This window comes from Cryptomeria japonica, chromosome 10 (assembly GCF_030272615.1).
Source record: "Cryptomeria japonica chromosome 10, Sugi_1.0, whole genome shotgun sequence".
In the NCBI taxonomy this organism is placed as follows: Eukaryota; Viridiplantae; Streptophyta; class Pinopsida; order Cupressales; family Cupressaceae; genus Cryptomeria; species Cryptomeria japonica.
This window is the reverse complement of record NC_081414.1, coordinates 611,403,586-611,426,230: the sequence shown is the minus strand read 5'-3', so window position 1 is coordinate 611,426,230 and position 22,645 is coordinate 611,403,586. Positions and strand designations below refer to the sequence as shown.

General features: G+C 39.1%; 1 protein-coding gene across 5 annotated transcripts in view; it reads left to right on the top strand.

Moving 5' to 3' along the window:
* Positions 1 to 22,645, top strand: part of LOC131064825 (uncharacterized) — a 53,012-nt gene that overhangs the window by 7,210 nt on the left and 23,157 nt on the right. The gene's annotated exons all lie outside the window — the stretch shown is intronic.

Genomic DNA, 22,645 nt, shown 5'->3' with positions numbered 1-22,645 from the left:
AGGTTTTTGTAGGAACATGCATTATTTATTTAGAATGCTCTCTTTTCTTCTGATAAATCAGGGAATGCTGGACCATATCAGTTTAAGATGACGTTTCAATTTTTTATAGAGCTAATATTGCATTTGATTGGCAAGATAGTTCTTTTAGAATATTAATGACGATTTTTTTAATTGATTCATTTCATGCCTTGTTGGTAACCCATGTCAGCATTTTCATGTTGTGCAATCATCCTTAATGTAAGCAAATCCCCTGCTGAAAGGACAACATTATCAAACATTAGAAGTACAAGTTGGGTTACTTACGTGATATAGAAGCTTTTATAAGAGGATATTACCTGTGGCTTAAAGCCACCTTTTATCTTGCTCTTCTATAGATTTGGGTGATGTCTATTAAGTTGTCTTGCTCACCATTAGCAATGTATGTAGAACAAGGGCGAGCACTGCAGACTGCTATTATAAAGTTTCACATATCTGATATTTGCGTTTAGAATCCGAATATTTTCAGTTTTCATTTTATTTCTTTCTAAAATAGTTTCAGTGATTTTCTGCTGTTCTGCCTTATATTATGTCTTTTTAATATGTTGTCAAAGCAACTGGAGAAGTAAACTATCACAATCCTCAAAAAAATATGGTAGTTATTTGAAAGAAAGTTGGCAGATATGAAATCCCTGACAGACCCTTCCAGTAGATTGAGGAACACACTACTTCTCTATTTTAAAGCTTAGAGGCGCTTGAAGGGTTTTGATGAACAATAGGTAAATTACTTTCCCAATCTGATGAAATACAGGCTGCAAGGATGCAAGATTGAATGTTATGTATATCCAAGAGGAGACCAATAATAACAAATTAAAGTTAGTAGCTATGATAATCCCTAGGGGTCAAGTCCTCAGTGACACAAATATGTTTGGTGGAATAAATAGTAGATCATGGACATTCAAGATTGAGATCAAGCTCTCAATGGTGCAATTTTTTTTGTTGAATCAAATAGTATATCATGGACATTCAAGATTGAGATCAAGTTCTTAGTGGTGCAAAAATGTTTGTTGGATTTAATATGTAATGTTCCCTTGCTAATGTACGACAATATTGAGAGCGTGTGGGTGTGACCATACGGTAAAGGTGAGGGCGTATGGTGGAGGTAAGGCGTACAGTGGAGGAATGGCGTACGGTGGGGTAAGGCGTACAGTGGGCGTACAGTGGAGGAATGGCATACGGTGGGAGGTGGGAGGTGGGAGGTAAGGCGTATGATGGGCGTACGGTAGGCGTACAATGGAGGAATGGCGTACGGTGGGGTAAGGCGTACGGTGGGAGGTAGGGCGTACGATGGGGTAAGGCGTACGGTGGGAGGTAGGGCGTACGATGGGCGCACGGTGGGAGGTAAGGCGTACGGTGGAGGAATGGCGTACGGTGGAGGAAATGGCGTACGATGGGAGGTAAGGTGTATGGTGTGCTCCAGTGAATGTGCGGTGAAGGGTTGATCTTCCGTAAGCAATAAATTTTGAATGTATCGGATTAACAAATATGCAACTGGAGTGATAAACAATGATAGATTCAAGATTTGCCAAATCCAAAACGAGTACAAATAAACAGAATAGGGTGAGGGGTGAATCTCACCAAAACTGCAAATACCAAATAGGGAGGGTCTTTCACCTCCGAAATGGCGGATACCAGAACTCCAACAGGAATTCGCACAGGAGAGAACAAAATATCAAATTCGCATACATACAACAATGACTAACATGGCCATATATATAGGCTCCGGGAAACTTCCCGAAGGGTTACAAACGGGCCGACACGACCAACCAAGACTTGCCTAAACTAATTAAATAAAAGGGCCCGAAAGATTTGTTTATTAAATTTGGGGCCTTACAATAGAGTAATTAGATTTTTTATTTAATTATATCGGGGACATCACATAATAATACATCATGGACGTTCAAAATTGAGAGCACCTAGAGAGAGACATTTGGTAGATATTGTTAATAGATATTGATAATGTTAAGGTTTCACAAGAGAGCAAGAAATACGTTTCTTATATCATAAAAATTACCATTCTGTTATCTCAAAAATTGCAAGAGTGGTAAACACACTTGGAAACATGCAAATCAATGCTTGAAATAGCAAGTATGTTGATGGTGCTGGACCTACTGAATCAACAGTACATAGTATATTCGAGTACAAAGGAAGGATAACCTTGGTTGGACATCTCATAGGAGTTAATTATATAGAAAATCAATTAAGAGCTTTGCAAAAAGAATCTTAAGAATAATTCCTCCCCCGCAAGTGCTAACCCAAATGCTTATGAAAGATTTGTAGAAATTGTACATATAAGACAAATGACCTTATCATCTAAAGAATTGTTAGGATAGGTGACATTGACCTTGTATGCCCATGTCATTCTCATGTCTCTCCATGTTCCTTGGAAAGTGTTCTAGGGGACGTGAGAGGTAAAATATTTATTATTTATTGTCTATGACAAATTGTAAGTCTATTCCATAGTGATGGATAGTTGTCGGTGGTGGTTTCAAAGCACAATGGTGCAATATTCCTTGTAGGTGTCCACTTTGGGAGTGGGAGAATCTTGTATTGCATGTTGTCTATTGCCTTTTGCATGTCTTCCATAGTGGGGTGCCCAAGTGTGCATGTTCTATTTGTCGAGCCATCGAAGCTGTTGGTGAGTAATGGAGCACTCGGGTTGAATCAAATTCGATTGGCTATGGGTTAGGCACCCATGTGAAGGCCAAGTGATTATTAATTATTTTTAACAAATTTTATGTGCTGTCCACTAAGGGGTGCATATGGTTTTGGAGGTGGTATTTGCCTCGTGTCAAGAATCAATAGTGGTTTTCTCACACTTGCTCTTGTATAAATTGGTGCCTTGAGTTAGTAGAATGTAATGGCTTTTTGCAGGTTGGAGGAGTAGCAAAGTGTTGTTAGTTTAAGGACACAAGAGGGATGGAAGTGAATGTATTGTAATCTCTTTCATTTGAAGATAATACATGCTTAACCTTTCTTCTTGGTGGATTTTTTTCCCACAAGAGTTTCTCCACATAAATCATGTGTTGTGAGATGTTCTTCTTGTGTTGTTGATTTGTGCCATTTTTTGTTGCTGCTATCTTATGGTGAAGGAAGGTTCATTTCCATGATGTTTTATGTTTATTTAAAATAGGTTTGTTTTTGATTAAGCAAAAACAGGTTTTGAGGGGACCCAAAACCCCTTACATCAAAGAGTTAAAGATAAAGCATTAGAGTATCATAAAAGAACCTAGGTCTAAGAAAAAAAACTGGCTACAATCCATAAGCAATACAACCCATCAGCCACATAAAGACCAGCAAAAGGCCAGCGAGATGCTAGCAACAACAGCAAACACAGACCACCTACTTAAAAATGTCTAAGGCCTAGGAGGCCTCCTTCTCAAGCAGCAACATAGCCTTGGCAGCTTCCCTAAGGTCCAACAGGTCCTGTGGAAGAGACTCTTCCACCAGTTTAGTGCTTTGTCTTGTTCTCCTAGAAGTGCAAGGAGTCATCTTCGAGCTCGAGGCCCCAACTTCATTTTCCAGATCCACAACATTATTCTCATTATGAATTCTCTCCAGCCTGGAAACCAGAGCGTTCATATTGGCCACATAAACTTTCATCATAGCAACACTATTCTCCATTATTTTCTTCATACCTTCCTCAATTTGCATCATCTTCTGGCTGATCTCATTGTTCTTCTGATCATATCTGCTCTTTAAAAGGTCAAGTGCCTCACCATTCTTCTTTAAAATCTCTAACATCATACATTTTCCCCCCACAGTCCAAGTAGCATAATCTTCTGTATCCTGGGCCGCCCTCTTATTATTCACCATTTGACTATCTTTATGCTGAAAGGCTTGATAGTGAAAACAGGGGAAATGAAAGTTAAGAGACTCTGCGGTGAAATCAACCCAGAAAGCGTGCGAAAGGAGCCAAATCATCCCGCCTAGAAGCTTCCCCCTATCGATATAATAATTTCCATTCCTGCTCTCGTTAGGTGTAATCATTATTAGATAAAGAGGAATTGATACCATTAATTTGATCAAAAAATAAGCGCCCCTTCACCTCAAAAGGTTATGAACCTTCATTTTGCCACGAAAAAGAGCAATAGAGCTAACTCCAAAGTTAGCAAAGAAGTCCGCACACCTGTTGGCTTCTCTAAAAATATGAGTTATAATACAATCCTCAAAGTCATCAATAATCTTAAGGGAATTAAGAATGATATTCTTAATATTCCAAGAGGGCTTGGCTAGTCTTTTGAGACATCTAATAATATTTAATGAGTCCCCTTCAATCCAAACTTTATTAATTTTTAATTGTCTAGCAACTTTGAGGATTTCCAAAACTCCCATGGCCTCCGCTATGTGATTGGACTGAATCCCCAAAGGAAAAGCGATAGCAGCCACTCAAATCCCATTAGAATCTCTTATAACACCCCCCCATCCTGCCCTACCAGGTTTCCCCTTAGCAGCACCATCAAAGTTAATTTTCATCCATCCTTTTGGAGGGTAGTACCAGACAATACCATCCCTACTCTTTTTAGCTTTGTAGTTACTTATGTCAACTTGAAGCCCCCATTTCCTAGCAACAATCTTATCCCCCTCCTTGACATAGGAAGAAGAAATAGGCCCGACATCACCAATAGATAGGTTCAAGTTCTCTCTAGCAGCTCTGCAAATTTTCTCAAAAACTATCTTAGAAGAACAAGTCACATTTCTGAATATATGATTGTTTCACTCTTTCCAAACCTGCCAAGACACAAAAGGCAATAACAAAGACCAAAGATTTTTCAAAATGGTATTAAAAGAGGGGCACTTCCATTGAGTAAAAAAATCTTCCACCTTCTTAGGAAAGACCTGGTAAATATTCCAGAGATTAAAGATTCTGCTCCAGATATCATAGGTAAAAGGACAATGGAGAGCAAGATGTGAAACAGATTCACTATCATTAAGGCACAAAAAACACCTATTCGGTAATTGAAAACCTCTCCTCATGAGGTTATCTAGAGTAAGGATTTTATTTTGAAGAAGTAGCCAAAAAAAGATGTTGATTTTTGGAATAAGAATCTTAGACCAGGCTTTGGCCCACACAGGAGGATGTGGAATGGGAGGACTCATAACCTTGATGGCAGAAGCAACTGAGAATGAACCACCTGAAGTCATCTTCCAAGTAAAAAAATCATCATGATCCCGATCCACAAAAAAGGACAGCAAAGCTTGCTGGAGAGGAGAGAAGACAACATCAATATCCTCCAGCCTAGCCCAAGAAGATTGTTGCCAATAATGACTAACCAAAGATCCACATCTTTCTTTACAAATCTCCATAAAAGGCACCAAATTATCATCAGAGCATAGGGGTCTATCAAACAGCCAAACATCTTCCCAAAACCTGATATTGTTACCTTTGCCAAGAACCCACCCAGCACCGGCAGCAACAACATGTTTAGCCTTAAGGATGCTATTCCAAATGGTCGAACCCTTAGGGATGTGGTTGGATTGAAAGAAGGAGGCTATACTCGGAACATCTTGAAGATACTTACTGAACCAAACCAAGTTCCAGTCCTTTTTGTCACCAAAAGACCTCCAAATTTGTTTAGCTAACAGAGCATTATTAAAGTCTTTTATGGTCCTTAAGCCAAGGCCCCATAACACTTAGGACTGCAAACCCTTTCCCAAGCAACCAAAGGAAGTCTTTTTTTCTCTTCTACCCTAGTCCATAAAAACCTTTTCTGAATTTTGTCTATAGCATCAACAAACTTAGAGGGGATCTTAAAAAGATTTAGAGCATAGATAGGAAGATTTTAAAGAGATGCCTTCAAAAGCTGCAACTTCCCCGCTTGACTCAATAAAGCCCCTTTCCACCCAACCATTTTCTTAAAAAACCTGTCCACAATAGAACTCCAAAAGGAATCAGGAGGAGAGACCCCTAAAGGCAGCCCCAAATAGATTGAGGGGAAGGAACCAATAGAACATCCGATAATATCTGCAATCTTTCTCTGCTTACATAGGGGAGTGTTAATGAAAAAAATAGATGTCTTGTTCCAATTGATGAGCTGGCCTGAGGCCCTAGAATAAGTCTGAAGAGCACTTTTAAAGGATCTAGCTTCAAGAATAGAGGCAACACCAAGGAGGATAGTGTCATCCACAAATTGCTGATGGGAACAAACCATATTGGAAGATGAGGGCCTAAGACCCTTAATATCTCCCGATATCACCAGCTTCTGCAATAACTGACTGCTTTCAGCCAAAATGGTGAACAAAATTGGGGAGATAGGATCCCCTTGCCTGAGACCCCTAGTCGGCTTGAAAAATGAAGAGGGAGATCCATTAGTAATAATTGACATAGGAGTGGAGATAAGTTGCCAAATGATATCTGAAAATTTACCATCAAAACCGAAAGCCTGAAGAATTCTTTTCAAAAGGAACCAATCCACTTTATCATAAGCCTTGGCAAGGTCAAGCTTAATAAGGGAACCATCTTTTTTAGAAGCAATAAGAGAATGAATGTTCTCATGAACCAGAATTATAGAATCCAAAATTTGCGTTCCTGGCACAAATCCATTATAATGCGAGGAAATAAGCGAAGGGAGAATAGTGATCGATCTGGAGGTCACAACCTTCGAGACAATTTTATAAAGAGAATTACAGAGACTTATCGATCTGAACTTATCCATAGAGTCCGCACCAGGTTGCTTAGGAATAAGAACCAAAAAAGTAGAATTCACCTCCTTAAGCAACGATTTAGTTCCAAAAAATTCTTTCACAGCTTGAACAATATCCTTCCCAACAATATGCCAGAAGTGATGAAAAAAGAACATGGGGTACCCATTTGGCCCAAGAGATTTATCTCCTTGGAAAGAAAAAACAGCCCTTTCAATCTCATCACAAGAGGGAATGGCACATAACACCTTATTCTGCTCCAGTCCAATAACCTTCGGAATATTCCCCAATAAGGAATCTTGATCTTCTCTATAGAGGTTAGAGTCAGCAGATAGGAGATCAGAAAAAAAGCAGGCAGCCTCCTTAGCTATATTATTATTTCCTTTACTGATATTGCCATCCACCACTAATTGGGAAATCCTGTTGGCAGCTTTGTGTCTTACAGTGGACATATGAAAATATTTAGTATTCTTATCTCCAGCAGAAAGCCAAAGAGCCCTTGATATTTGTCTCCAAAAGTCTTCTTCATTGGCTATAATTGTATGATATTTAGCAAGGATCTCATTCTCTTTATCCCTTGAAGCAGAGTTATAGCCATCTTTTTGGATAGTATCTTGGATTAATTTTAATTCTGTTTTTAAAGCATTTTTCATAACAAATATATCTCCAAAAACTTCCTCGTTCCAGACCCTAACTCTGTCCTTAACATGCCTAAGTTTCTTAACAACTCTAAACATAGCAGATCCTTCCACCTGAATGTTCCACCATAGTCTGATATTCTTGTCCAGGGTTGGGTGGGATAACCACATTTTCTCAAATCTAAAAGGGAAGCAACGTCTTTTAACAAGAGGTTCAGCCACAAAAGAAATAGGGAAATGGTCTGATCCAATTCTATTGATGACAGATAAAGTGCTGTTGTACTTAGTGAACCAATCATTGGAGATTAACACTCTATCCAGTCTAACCTGAATCAGCTCATCACCATCCCGCCTGTTTGACTAGGTGAAGGCAGCCTCACGCATCTCCACATCAGAAAGAGCCATGTTAGTAATGAAGTTCATGAGATCAGTTTTGCTATCCAAAAGAATTGAGATCCTCCATACTTTTCAGAATCATATAGGGGAATATTAAAGTCACCCATGATCAACCAAGGATCTTGTTGAAAGCCTTTCTGTTTTCCTCCACAACTTTCCAAAATTTAGATCTGGTAACTTTAGTATTTGGAGCATAGATGTTGGAAAGGACCCAAATAAATTCATCCCTAATATGCTTAAATCTGATGCCTATTAGGTTACCTTCAGCTTGGATCACTTCACCCTCCATACCTTCTTATTCCAAAAGATAGCAACACCTCCTGAAGCCCCTTTGGAGCTACTACCAACAACCCCTCCAAAAGAAAAAACATTAATTTTTTCCACTTTTTCTTTACTCATCTTAGTTTCTTGAATTAAGACAACATCTGGTATATGGTCTCTAACCAGATTCCTTAATATGTCCAGTTTATGGGGGCCATTTAGACCCCTTATGTTCCAAGATATCACCTTTATTTAGATAGGGGAGAACAGGTCTCCAAGATGGTTTGCTGACTTCCATCAACTATGTTCTGTTTACTTTCATTTTCTCTGTGCCACCTAGCCGATTTTCTGCTCGGGGAAGATTTGGAATTGCCAACATCAGCCTTAGCTCTTGTCTTGGTTTGGATACCCATGACATTACCTGTTTTCTTATTCTTCTTTTTCCCACTGTAAGGGAGTCCGCATCCCCATCATCATCCTTGAGGACTTTCATATTTTGATTCTTTAGCTGGTGAAAGTTCGGGGTACTTATATTATCTTTTAAAATCTTCAAAGCTCCCTGGCTAACTCAATCTTGAGAATCCGAACTTAATCCCATGGGACTAATGGGATCCTCATCTTTTTCACGATTAGTTTCAGGCACCTCAGAGTAATCCATACTTTCATTGTCCACCTTGTCTTCCTTTGAAGGTAACTCCCCATTTGCCACTGATTCATCTATCTCTCCTTCTTCCAGCTACTTTTTCGGACTATCGCCACTGGGTTGTAGATCAACATTATTAGGATCCACTCGAGCATTCTCACTAGGTTCTCCTTCCTTATTCACCTTATTCCCAGTAGCGAGGATCTTGGGAGCTTGCAGCCTCGGACCATTAGACCACCCGTCATTTTTACCTGGTTTCTCTTTCCAGATTTGCTTTTGAGCCCCTATGTTCTTAGGAGTGTTCTTCAGATTGCTCAGACATCCTCTGGCCCAATGTCCAGCTTTTTGCAATGAAAGCACACAAAAGGCAGAGATTCATATTCAATAGGCTTATCCCATCTCCCGAGTTTTGAGAGGATATCAATGGACGAAGGGAGATCTGAGTTATGGCACACATTCACACAGATTCTAGCATAGACTAACCTTTTCCTTGCAACTGTCATAGGATCCATAGCAAGAAGTTCCCCAAAAGAACTAGCTATCCCTTTGAACACATCTTCAAACCAAAACTGCAAAGGCAAACCAGGCAATCTAACCCAAACTGGAGCCGAATCAAAAAAGGATGAATCTTTTAACTCCAGCTTCGGGGACCATTTTCTTAAAGTCAAGGAGGTTTTACCAAACATCCATGGGCCTCCAAAGAGCACCCCCTCTAAATCTTCTGAACAGGAGAAGTTAAAAGCAAAAAATCCTTTGGGCAAAGCTGAAATATCTACTTGACCTTTCAGATGCGATTTCTTTTTAGCAAAGACCCTTACATTCTCAATATTAGGCCTTGGACCAAGAAATTTACCCACCAAAGTGAAAGCCATTAAGGATATATTATGATCAATCACAGCATCCGGAATAGAGATGGCAAACTTGCCCTCTATCTTATTTGAAATATCTTTCACCTTAGGAAAGGCAAACTTACTTGTAGGTTTCGTACGAAATAAGCCAGCTCAAGATTTCGGGGGGCCTTGGAAAACCACATTCTGCTCCAGCTCAGTTTCCCCTCTCGAAGAACCTTTTCCACAAGAAACAAGGACCCGTGAATTCTGGCCGTCCCCAGGATCAAAAGGAGGGTCCACGGGATGAGGGTCCCCATCCGTGTTGCAATCCCCATCCTCCTTGTCACCCTCAGATTTGTTTGAAGCATGCAGCCTGAGCACAAAGATTCCTGTCCGAGCCCAAACATCTTTCCCGCTCAGTAGACTCCTGCCCAACTCCATTTCAATATGAGAGTTAAAATAGGTTTGTTAAGCATGTTAAAGTGGTTGTTTTTTGCATGACAAATAAGATGATTAATTCAATTGTTTTCCAAATTAAGGCAACTTAACATACAATCACAATTTTTCATTGGGTAGAGTCTAATCCTTGAATCTCATCAATATTTTTATTGGATTAGAGTTTGAAATATTTCCAACAATTTCCCAACATTTGGTATCAGCATTTAAGGGGTTTCCATTGTATATTTTTGCATGTGTATGTATGTGAGTTGCATGTACTTGCATGAACTTGCATGTTCATAGTGACTTGGTTCTATGTGAGTTTTGATTTTTTAGGCTGGCAAGCTTGTGGGAATCTGTTAGAATGAATTGCAAATTGTTAGTGGCTTGTGGATTGCAATGGATGTTTTATGTGTTCACATTGTTTTGCAGATCTTTGAGAATGGAAGCCTTGAAATTTAACTTTCAGATGGATATTGTCAATGAGATCTATGATGGGATTTTGAAACTTATAGATGTTTCTCTTCGAGTTGGTCATGTTTTTGCTTCTTGCATGGTAGTGATCTAGAGCTTCGGTTTGACAATATGTGCCTCTCATCTTGCATGGCGGTTATGTTCCTTTTCCATGTGGTCATGTGAAGTGAAAGGGTGTGCATGTTGGTTGTGTGCTTTTAGCCCCCTAGTCACATGTGAAAACACTTACTATTTTGACTATAGTATGGAGTTCTTATTTTAGGTTTGTGGTTTTAGCCCTTGGTTACATTAAAGTGCTGGATGATTAGCCACTGATCACCTATGAGTTGTAGAGTTGGTTATTTCATAACCTGAATCTTGTCCTGATCACCTATGAGTTGTGGAGTAGGTTTTGCAATTTATTTGTTTCTAAAAGCTGTGGGTCATAGATTTAGGTTATTTCCCTTTATTTTAGATGACATATTTGAGGATGTGAATGTTTCAGTGTTCAAGTGGATTTCAAATTTATGGAAATGGTTTGTAGGTTTTACATGTTAACCAAAATCCGTGGTATCTATATCTGTGATAAGATTATATTCAGGGTGTTCTGGATGAAGACAATTATAGACTTGCATGGCTGCTTGAAGGGTTCTTTTTGATCTATGGTTACTCCTATGTGGGTTTGTTTGGCAAATCAGGTTGTGTGTTGATCCTAGTGTTTGAGTCTCGCAAATCTACATGTTATGCCTGATTATCTCTAATTTTTCATGATATTGATGTGGGGGTTGAATCTTTTTAGTTATTTGAGATTGGAGCAATGTTCATGTATTTCTCTTTTGAGATGTTGCATATGTGCAGATCTTGTAAAATTGTTTGATGTGGATTCTGTTTGGTAGGCCTTATTCTTGGTCACCATTATTACATTGGTATGTTTATTGCAGTGAGAAACATGCTTTGTCCTTCAACACTCACAATAAGAACTTAGAAACCCATGCCAAAAATGTTACCACCAAACTCTAAAAGAGAACTTGTTACAATATAGAACAGTACCAATGTTTCGGCTAGGACCAAGGATTCATAAATTATATTGTTTACAATCAGCAGATGAAGATTATTGACCACCTTCAACAAACATTTAAAAATATAATCTTCTCACTTTTAGAATGATATCACCACGTAAAATATCCATAATAAAGATCTTCTGAAATAAACCCAACACCTGAAAATTTGTCTCTAAAGGAGACTTCACAAATTTGACCAATACAATGGTGAAAGCACTGCGAAATAACATATTGATATTTCCTGCAATTGGCTAGGGTAGATAGTTTCACTACTGAAACCAGCAAACCATTAGGGTTTTTGTCCTAGGGCACAAGCTTCGAGAAGCTCTCCAAATCAATATAAAAAATAAATCAAGCATATCCCAAATGAAGCCCAAGTTGCTCTTTTATAACCATTGGAGACACCCTTTGATCTTCCCTCTTCTTTACCTTCTGATTTTAACCTCTTTTTAATTTAATTTGAACTTGAGAGAATATATATTAAAGTGACTTTATTAAATTCTTACTTAATTAACCATTAAAGTCACTTTAATATTTTATTAAATTAATTAATAAATATTACCTTTATGATTTACTTTTGAGGGGTAATATTAAATTAATTAATTCCCTTATTTTGACTATAGCCTATGGGAATCAAATAGGCTAATAAATCCTCCTAGAGCAACTATACAGAAGGGGACATTACAAAAAACTAAATAAATAATTTTTATTTTTCAAAAACATATTAAAAATTAAAACTAAAATTACCTTGAACATCTCCAACTTGGAGAAGGTCTTGAATGCGACTTGTGACATATGATGATTAGTTACAAACATTTGAACCTCCTTAGCCTTTGTGTAAAATAATCTGACCCATTCAATTTGTGTGCCAATCTTTTGCAATATCTAATTGAATGAGTGGATTGCAAATGGTGTGCAAAAAATGCAACTATATGTAGCCTCCACTTGTAATGGATGGAAAATTAGGAATTAGGGTCTTAGATAATAAAACCACTAACTAGCCCAATTAACCCAATTACATTGAAAGAGGATTGAACCCAATAGATCTAGGCTCAAACCTTGTAGGAAAGAGACTGAGATTGTGATTGGATTCAATGGGGTGTGTGTGAAGTTGATTAATCCTCTTTCTAAGTTGAATGTTGAATGTTTGTAAATTAGGGAAAAATAGGTGATTACTGAAGCAATGCATCATAAATAGTGAGCTACAGATGTCTCATGGAGCCACCAACCTGGATCTGAGCAAAAGAATATGTTTCGGATCTGTTACAGAAGTTCGGCCTAATTTTTAGGGACTAGGTAGTATCAATTCGCCATGGTCCTCCAAATTCTCCGCCTTTGAAAATTGAACCTGTTCGCCTTAGCGAATTATTTCGATCCTCTCGATTGCAACTTTGTACTTGTTCTCACACACAAAGAAAAGGGGAAATATTTCGGGAACCCCGGTTTGAATCAACCTTGAATGAAATAATGCAAATACTGAAATAATTGTTTAAGGAAATATACCTCAGATCCGCAATTGTTGCTGATGATGCAATGCTCTTTGAATGTAATCACAAATGTATTTAATGGCATGACAAACACGTGAACATGACAAAACCCTAATCACACACATATGCTTGCATGAAAATTGACATGACTTTGCTCTGCAATGCTTGATGATGAATATGTAGCCTTGAAGATCTCTGAAAATGTTTGCTAATGAATGCTTCATGGATGCATGAATTCTTTAGGTAGGGTGTGGATATGAAAATGATTTGATAGGATATCTTTATATAGGGGTTTTTAGGTAAATTATCAATTAGGCCAACCTCCAATGGTCATGTATAGCCCCGAGGGTTAAATCTTGGCGAAGAGACATAGTACTTGTCCCATTTCAAATTGGGGCCCCTTTGAGGGGGACCATGGCGTTTTAGTGTGCCATGGTCCAGACCAGGACGTATCACGCCCTGGTCCCACTGCAAAGGGGAACAAAATAAGGTGCCAAGGAGGTGGGTACCCCTCTGTGGGACCCACAACGGGTTGTACATGATACCAAAGTTGGGTAATAAGCACAAATCGGACCTAGAGAGGGGATGGGGATAGAACACACTAAAGTAGGAGCACAAATATGAGGTGTAAATTGTACTAGTGACAATTTACGACGCTACACCACTATAGACCTAACTGCCCTATAATTTTTAACATTGTCCGTTATGACTTGGACAACATTGTTTAGGACCCACCATTTCAATGGATTCTATGAGGATATTGGCAATGAAACTTGTATCTTTTTGTTGAACACTCTAGGATGTTGAGAGGGGGGGTGAATCAACATATACTAAAATTTGACCAGATTAAATTATTCATTTCATTAAGTCTTCAGAACATCATTTTTCATACATGCATGAAAGTAAATAACTGAAACGGTAAGTACATCCACACGAGCACTAGGATTTTTACGTGGAAAACCCAAATTGGGAAAAACCATGGTGAGAAGCGCACTCACAATATATAAGAATGTCGTTTACAAAGATTTAGGCCATAGGTGAGGGAGCTCATTGCTCTAGACTTGCAAACTAAGGTGCACAACCTTAGGGCAAGATACAAAAAGACTTGCACAAATGAAGATCACTTCTTTAGAGCAAGATACACAACGTTTGTCTAGACACAATAAAGATAAGAGATTGAACTGAGAGGAAATAGCATCTACCAATGTGCGGATAACAATTCACAACTTAATACTCATTTGATCCAACCTTCATTCTTGCATTGTACACATCCGGACCTCTATATTACTTCACATAAGCTTCACATATCACATATCACCTTAAACTCGCATCATATTTTCATATCCATATTAGTCACACATATATCATTACTCAATTAATCTATCCTTTATACATCAACCAGATCTTCAATATCCTCCATTTGGTCGGCCTATAGAAATGTAGCATGTATATGCACCATCAACCCAAAACGATCTATAAAACACATGGAAGGCACAAGAGACGTACAAAGATTCACACAATGTCAGCACACCTTCCATTTATTTCCAAAAAAAAGTTCACTACACCACTCACAACCGCTCGGACCAAAATAGGAGTTGGCTCATACGAATCTATTTTATCCAAATTTTAATCCAGACCAAGAAGATAAGATTTGCGGACCATCACAAAAGAAACATAACGTGCCATGAGACTTGTTGACATGTTTTTTAGGACAGCGTCTAACACAGAATAAAGTTTACCAACGGTCATTGTATTCTCTCTTGATCAAAGTTATATCGTGTGCTAAGATTGCAAAAATTTCAAACGGCTAACTCCAAGGTTCCTTTAAGCCTGGACTTGCCTCAGTTAGTTGATGAGTTTGTTGATAACCCAAGGGGCCTTACGCATTCACTTGAAGAGGATAACAAATTTGTTGCAAGTTCAAGGATTTGATACAAATGATTTAGCTTTGAAAACAATGTTTTTGCAGGGCTTTTTGATTTGGAAAATACTGAAAGTAAATAAGGTGAGGCTTTAAGAAACTACACTAAGACTAACTTAATCCTAAGAACAAGGAGACGGGATTACTCATGCTTCGTTTTGCCAGCAGAGCACAATTACGCGAAGGTGGTGCAATCTTCACAGGGTGTGTAGACGTTTTTCAAATCAGTAATGGAGACCATCAATACGAACAATCTTCACTGATAATCAAAGTTAAGCATACACATATTATGGAGGCTCAGGCTAACTTTGCAAAGTATGCAACAATCAGTTGCACACAAAAAGTATGAGCTCGGACTCTGCAACAAGCAATCCTATCAAATCCAGTTCTTCTAACAACATAAAGCAAATCTACTTTAAATGAAGAGAGCGAGAACATGCAAGCTTCGAAACAACACAAGAACACACCAACAATCGAACAATTTATTAAGTGTTTGCTTCAAAACTCTAAGCAACAATCTCTGAAAACAATATCTCTTCTTTTACAAATGAGGGGGTTCACCCTTTTATATAGGCCTTGAGCCATGAGAACATACAAACCCTAATTAGGGTTTCACCCTAGAAGATTCCCCACTCAAGATGCAACAAGGTGGGAATCAACAATTAATGTCCACTAAGCCCATATACAATAAATTCAAATAAGCCCAAAATGGCATCCATTCGTGCATTAAATGCACCCCATTACATCAAAGTTCCCCAAAAATAATGAATATTCCCCATGCAGAAATAAATGCCCATCATTCTCCATGCGACGGATGCATGCAAAAGGAATCTGTCATAAAATCATTAATACGGTGGCTGCATGCAAAAAGATTCTTCATGCGTTCAATATGCATTGACTAGGCCGCCACTAAGTCAAAATATTCCAGCAGTAAATGTGTCACCACTACTCAGTCAAAAGATTCTCGTCCAAGAATGGATGACCATTATCCCGCTCATTAATTGCATATGTGATGAACTTAGTAATGACAACTTCCAGCTCTCCTACGGAGACACTTGGCATGCTTTTAATGTCGAACTCCATCAAGGTGATTTCTTCCTCGCTCTTGGAAAAGTTCTCCCACTCCACCATCATTTTCTGTGTTTTCTTCATCGTGCTGGAGAATGAAGAAACATTTGCAAAATGTTCCTTGGAAAATGAACCTACGAAGAAGAATTCGTGCAGTTGGGATTTCAAAGAGTTCACTATCACTCCATCTTCACTCAGCTTCTTTGTGAACAATGCTTCAATCCCGCTGACAATTTCTTCCTGCACCCTTCTAATTGAGTCTTTTAAAGTTGAAGACTCCATGCTAAACTTTTCAAAGGTATTCCTTCTGGAGCAAACAACGCAGAACCATCAGGAAAAGTCATAAATCTCATTCTCTTGAATTACTTTCCCATCAACCAGTGTTTGCTTCAGAATATTCATTAGAGCTTGTTGTGACCTAATCACACATCACCCCATCCCAGATGAGGACCCCCTACTTTTTAGGCCCTCTCGGTCTCTTTTTTTTTGGGGGTGGGGGGGTCTTTGGATGGCAATATTGTCAATCTCTCTACTTTGCAAGTGTTTGGGGGTTGAATTGGTTAAGTTTGCTTTTCGTTTGAGCTAATTTGGTTAAGTCTGGGGTTCGTTTTGTCAGCTTTAGGGTTTCTGCCTTCAGTCCTAGATTTTAGGGGTTTCTTTTAGGGTTTTGGAAAAATTGAGCGTAGAACTGGAATTAGGACCCTTCAAGGAAACTCCTAGTAAAATTTGAGCGAAATCGGAGCAACTTTCTATTTTTTAGAAAAGTTCCTATCTTTTAGGGATTTTATTGCGTCCCGGAATGTCTTCATTTTGCCAAAAATCAAACTTACTATTTTTAGTAAGTTTTTATTCATAGTAAGTCATCCTGCGTCCTGTTTTGGTCTCTAACTCTGACATTTTGAAAAGTTTCTATTTTTGGAAAGTTCATTTGTGACAGGTCCCACAGGCAGACAATGAAGACACAGCATTCTTGAAGAATCTGTCTAAATCTAAAAGGTCGGAAAGCAGACAAGATTGATAAAAAATGGCTGTGTTGGCATCCATTCCTGAGTGGAAAGTGATAAAAAATATTCTAAGTCTGGTAGAATCCACTTCGTACCCTCAAAATGGTATTTCAATCCGGAGAGCATCCCAAATTGACTAAGTCAGGAAAGCAAGGAGAAAAATCCTTCATCAAACTCAAAATGCACCTAAATGGAGGAGTCTGGCATCAAGGAAGGATAAAAACATTGAAATTCCTTCCACAAAGCAAAATAGCGCCCTAGTGCAAGATGGGGTGCCAAGCTCAATTGAGCTTGGAAATCATGAAATTGGTGGAAATCCTTGCCAAAGTGATTTTAGCGCCCAAGATTGAAGGTGGGCACTAAAATGAGTGCCTCTTGGAAAAATGAAAAATGAGGAAATCCATTGCAAGGTGATTTTGGTGCCCAAGGTTGGAGGTGGGCGCCAAAGTAAGGGTGCCTTGGAATTCATAGCATTAGCGCCCAAGGTATAGATGAGGCGCCAAATGAGGCAAGGCATGGAAAGCATGCAAATTGAAGGATTCCTTGCCAGTATGGATTTAGCGCCCATGGAGATGAGAAGGCGCTAGGAGAAAGGGGCCAAGGAAAATTCTAAACTTGTGGAATTCCCCTCTCGTGAGCATTTAGTGCTCAAGGAAGAGATAGGGCGCCAAAATGCCCAGGTCATGGAAAACTCAACAATTTCGAGATTCCATGACCAAGTCAAAATTCCGCCCAAATTAGCGCCCATGGAGATGAAAAGGTGCTAGGAGAAAGGGGCCAAGGAAAATTCTAAACTTGTGGAATTCCCCTCTCGTGAGCATTTAGCGCTCAAGGAAGAGATAGGGCGCCAAAATGCCCAGGTCATGGAAAACTCAACAATTTCGAGATTCCATGACCAAGTCAAAATTCCGCCCAAGTTAGCTCAAGGAGGCCAAAATCAAATGAGCATGGAAAATGGATGAAATGAAGAATTCCATCACAAAGTGGAATTAGAGCCTAAGTCAAGGAATTCAAAATCTTCCAAGGTAAAGGGGAAATTGAGGGTCAAGAATAGAATGAAAACGCAAAAAATCCTTTAGAAAAATCCATTTTAGACACCAAATCTCACCAGAATTTCAAAATTTTTGCAGATTTGGACTCGTGAGAGAATTCTCTCTCCTGGACTTGGTTCCTAAATTTTAGGAAAATTTCTAAAAAATAGGAATTGTGGAAAATTGATGAAAAAGCTTCCTTGGAACAAGCTGAACTCAAAAAGCACAAAAAATTCCTTCCTCAAGGAACAAATTTCCAAAATTTCTTCTCCAGTTTCGAAATGTGCCTAAGGTTGGAAGTAGAATGTGAAAATCAAGGTTCAGAAAGAAAACTTCAAGAATTCAAAAATTCCTTCAAGACAGAATTCCAAGAAAGTGGAAAAATTGACCAAGTGTTAGAAATTCCTTCCTTCAAGATAGAATTTTTGGAAAATGTGAAATTTGGCTAAGGCATGAAGGAATTCCTTCCTCAAGGGTAAAGTAAAATCAAGGTCAGAATGAGGGTAAGGAGGAATTTTTCCTCCACATCAAAATTCCTTCATGGAGAAAATGTGCTCCAGGAAAGGAATGGGTGCCAAATGAAGGTAAGGAAGGAATTTTCCTTCTAAGATGAAATTCCTCCATGACACGAAAATTTCGCCCGAGGAGGAAGTTGAAAAGAGAGGCAGGGAAATTAAGTCAGGGATAGAGAAGAAAGGAAAATCCCCTCAGGAAAGAAAATAAAATAAAAATTCCTTCATCACATGAATTCTACGCCCAAGATGAATTGAAGATGAGAATTCCAAAGCAAGGAAGGAATCAAAGATGAATAGAATGAGAATTTTTTTGAAAAATCCCATTTCAGGCATCAAAATTCATCCAAATTTAAAAAAAAAATCAAATTTGTATTCGTCAAAGAATTTTCTCTCTTGGACCCCAGAACCCTAATTTGGGAAAATTCCTAAAACATAGGAGATGGTGGAAAATCATTAAAAATATCCTCCAAAGCAAGGAAAGTTCGAAAAACTTAAAGAAATTTTTTCATGGATCAAATTTTTCTCTCCTGAAGTTTTCTCTCCAGGGGCTTCTTGTTAATTTTAGTACTTTCAGATTGAATAAACTCAGAAAAATCAGAATTAGTTTAAACTAGGTTAATTAACTTATAGTTTTCCAGACTTGAGCATAATAAGAAAATGAAATGAAATGCACAAGGACAAAACACAGTTACCCTGGGAAAACCTCCTAGGAGGAAAAACCCAGCCAAAGGATCCTCAGATCTGATTATGATTATGAACTGAACATTACACACTTATCTGGAGCATAGAGGTTGCAGTCACAAAGAGGTAGAGATAGAAGTCTTCACAATTAGGTTGCTAATGAGGTTATGATTTGCAGTCCTTCTCATCGGAATTTTCTGAGTGTAACAAGGGAAGCAGCACCTTAAGTAGATTACAGTCCTTCAATGAAGTCCTTCAAGGGTTCGCTCACTTCAATTGGAAATCTGCTGCTAAATAGGTTCGCTGTCTTCTATTAGAGATCTGCTGCTAAATGGTGAAGTTCGCTGCCTCCTATTTCAAGATCTGCTACCTTCTATTGGAGTTCGCTGTTACCAACTGCCCTTCTATGTATTTCGCCTTCACCGAATATATTTTGCATGTGCATTAAACTGAATGAGGATATTGAGAAGTATACGCCACCTTTATAGGAGACATATTGCTTTTTTTTTATTTATTTATGTCGGCCTTCTTTGAATTTAGATATTTATTTATTTTAATTCCTTTTAGGTGAAGTGAGATAGGGTCGGCCCTCTCAAGGAGGCGAGTGGGTTTGGGTGAAGCGTGGAAACCTTTTAGGCGCACCGAAAGGTATTGGGCCAGGCCCTATATGAAGGAGGCGGATTCCAATGTTGCCCAAGGCAATTGGAATCCGCCAGCCCTAATTACAGCCAACACTTCTCGCCAAGTGGCAATCGGTTTAGCGCATGTTGAGTCAATGGAGTATCTTTTTGCATGCAGCTGTCCCCTAAAGGCATAGTGCTGGCACACTTATTGCTGGAATAGTTTGACTAAGCGGCGACCCGGTCAATGCATGTCGAGTGCATGAAGCCGCCATATTTATGATTTTATGACTAATTCCTTCTGCATGTCGCCGTCACATGGAGGAATGATGGGCATTTATTTCTGAATGAGGAATATTCATTGTATGTTGGGTGAACTTGATGTAAGTGGTGCATTTAATGCACAATGGATGCCATTTTGGGCACATAAGATTAATTGTATATGGGCATGATGGGTCATTAATTGCTGACTCCCACCTTGTTGCATCATGTGTGGGGAATCTTTTTGGGAAAACCCTAATTAAGGTTTGTATGTGTCCTCAAGGCATGAAACCTATAGAAAGGGGTGACCCCCCTCATTTGTAAAGAGAGGGAGACTTGTATGAAATTGTTGCGATAAGTTTTGAGATAATAACAGTGAAACATTGTTCTTTGATGGTGTACACTTAAGTTATTTTTTCAAAGATTGCATGGTTTCACCTTCCTCACTTAGAGTAGAAGTAGTATAGTGCTTTGATTTCAATGGAAAATTTAATGGTGTTCGATGAATTTCCATGGTTCATACTTTTTGCATCTTGCTGATTGTAAGTTGCTGTGTAAAGTTAGTTTGAGCCCCTAAATTTGTGCTAAGTTTGATTGTGGATAGTCGTTTGGATTGCGCCGTTTTGGGTATTCAAATGCACTTTCTCGATTTGAAAATCCTCTAACATCCCCAGAAGATTGCTTTTTGCGGAGTTGTAGTTGATCTTGGTAAAGCAGAGCTTGGTTTATTTGGAATTTGTCCACTAAAGCATTAGTTGTTGATATCACTGCCCTTAGGAATAGGTTTAGATCCGTCTAAACCCTTTCCCCTTTATTTTCAGTTCATTTTAGTCCATTCGAAGCAGAAGCATCACAAAATTGCTATAGCCGATGATGGAGTTCGAGCCACAACAAAGAAGTGAAAGAACGATCCAAACGTAAGGCCCCTTGGATTACCAGCAATCACATCAACCAATTGAGTCACGTCCGTAGCATAAAGGAACCTTGGAGTCGATTGTTTGAACTTCTTGCAATCTTAGCATGCAATCGCACTTTGATCAAGAGAGAGTAAGGTAACCGTTGGTAATTTTATTCTATGTTCGACGTAGTCCTAAAAAACACGTCAATGGAGCCCAGAGTCGCAGAATGCTTAAGTCCTGATAGTTGTGAACGTCCTCCCATAGACCTTCTGCTACCTCCAATCTATTTAGAAGGGCAACAAATCTGGAATGAAGACGAGCCAAGTCTTCAATAAACTTCCCAACTGCAGTAAAGACGTCTTCCACCCATTCCCTCGAACTTTGAGCCATTTCTCTGATTACTTCTATGTCATCAACGACTTCCTTAGGGAGAGAGGAAGGAGGAATGAATGAGGGATCTGCTTCTCTGAGTGGCCGCTTGAGACTTCTAATGTATTCACATAAGGCCCTATTTTCTTCCTTCAGCCTTTTACATTTTGCATCTTTTCTCTCATGGCCAAGGAAGACCCCTTGAAGTCTTCTATTACTTGCCCGGTAGAAGCATGACCTAGATCAACTTGTCTGATTACATAATCCTCCGGCCTAATCTCATTCTTGTCTTTATCTATTGCAGGCTTAGCTATATGCAAGGTTTGGGATCTAGATTCATCCCTCACAACCTTGGAGAATTTCCGGGGAGCCTTCTTCTCTGCCGGTTGATCCATTCTTTTTAACAACTCTTCTAACTCTCGTGCTGGATCAATTTCTTTTTCCGGCTCCCTTCTTAATCCATCCATTAGCCAATCATGAGCTGGAATGGAGCGACTATGAATTTCCATCTGCTCGTTCTTCTGTGATACTTCATCCATCTCCCCAAGGATGGCTTCTATGAACTGTCTTGGTGGGTTTCTTCTTGATGAGGAGGAATTTCCTGTCTCTAATCTCCTGGCTGATTGGGTGTATGCGAAGCACTGACATTGAGAATGTCTTGCAATGGAGCATTGTTAGGAAGATTGCCTTGAGGTAGACTTCCTGGATTCTCTTGTATAAACATTTCTACCTCCTGTGCACTAGAAGAGTTGGCTGGAGACTGCATCCTTTCCACCCTTGCTCTTTTATGTGGTGGTTCATCCTGTTGAACTTCTTGTTGGACTTCTTGCTGAGCTTTCTGATGAACCTCCTGATGGACCTCTTGTTGGAATTCCTGCTGAACATCCTTCTTCCTTGTCATCCTTTTTCTCTTTGGAGCAGCTTTCCCTTTGTTGAACTCAACTCCTTGTCGAGCTTCTCCTTCTTCAGTCTGGGCCTGTGAAGATCCTTCAGTAGCCTCGCTATGGGAATCTAGATTTCCCATTAATTGAAAACTTAGGCAGACATTTCCTTCCTTAAACGTTCTTATATGCCGATCAACCCAATGTTTAGTAAATTTCAGAATTGGTCTAGCCAAAATATCCAGATCATCAATTTTGGGCTCTGACCAATCTGGAAGCTGAATGGGTTGATCCTTCACCTTTTCGAATTTAGGTTGCACTAAGTCTGAATCTTCCTTCACTTGATCTAGCACCTGCATTACTTCACGTATTCTGATTGTTTGCAAGGGCAGCTTGGAAAACATCTTCCTTTTGACATCAAAATCGTCCCTTGCATCTTCCCAGTAGTCTTCTAGGTGAAACTTATGTAAAATTTTTACTCCAACAACCTTTTGGATCTTACAATATGGA